Consider the following 1212-nt stretch of genomic DNA (forward strand, 5'->3'; position numbering starts at 1 on the left):
TCTATTCCTAGAATGGAGCTGGTTGGAGTTGAGCCTACAATTGAGCAGGTAGTTCGGTGGCACCGACATCCAGCTGAAAGTTTATAGGAGGGTTAGTAAAGCAAATTTTTTTCATGAGGAAATGTGCCAGCAAAACATTGAGTCAGAGTGCAAGTCAAATGCTCTTAACAGTTTTTTTGATCGCTTTTCTTTAATTACAATTCTTATTATTTTTAGTTGGCATTGATGTACAAAAGAAAATCCTGAGCCTTTTTTGTCCTCTCATTGACCATTGTATTTTTGGATCATATCAGTCTATGTAAAAGAATTCAGTACCTTATGTTTTGTATATTTGGAAATGTCTAAAGGCGTGGTGTTATATAATAACTGTATGGTATGCTTTGTATGCCTTTCCCTGTAGCCTTAGTATGGTCATCATTTTCTCTTTCATGTCCTTCATCTTAAATTAAAAAATATGAACCATTGCATTTGCTAAAGTTTATCATTATTATTTAATTTATTTATAGGCAATAGTTCTTCTAGAAAAAAAATGTAAATTTTGTGTAACAAGCTAAAATAGAATCTTCTTTGTTGCAATTGGGAACATGCCACATGACTATTGAGCTGGCATTATTTGCAAATTCTATTAGCTGACAATGTTGATGTGTATCTTTGACACCATTCATTTGAACCACCAAATAATAGAAGTTGTTTGATTGGTAAAATATTTTTCAGGTTTCTAACCACACGCTTATTTATTTTGTATTCACTGTAACGCATGGTCTTTTGTGCTATAACATAATGTCAAACCACTAAAATTTATATGCCCCGTTGCAACGCACGGGTCATGTGCTAGTATATACCAAAATGAAAAAAAATTGCAGTAAAAAATCATTAAATTACAATTAATACAGCAACTAGGCACATCAATAGCAAATTTCCTTTTGCAGGAACGATAGCAAATTTACCTATTCCTACATGAAAAGAATGAGAACTATTAAATTATTATCTACAAAATAAAAAATCAACATCACAAAAAGGAAGAAAAATAAAATAATATAATGTACATGACACGACTGATCATAAAAAGTTAGTACGGTATGCATAATTAGTAGGTAAGAAAGTATTATATTTGCAATTTCATAAAAAAAATCAACCATACCTAAGAGAAAACTATGTTCGCAAAAGTATTATATTTACAATTTCATAAAAAAATCAATTTTTTAGATAGAT

The sequence above is a fragment of the Triticum urartu genome, chromosome 7 (assembly GCF_003073215.2).
Source record: "Triticum urartu cultivar G1812 chromosome 7, Tu2.1, whole genome shotgun sequence".
Lineage (NCBI taxonomy): Eukaryota > Viridiplantae > Streptophyta > Magnoliopsida > Poales > Poaceae > Triticum > Triticum urartu.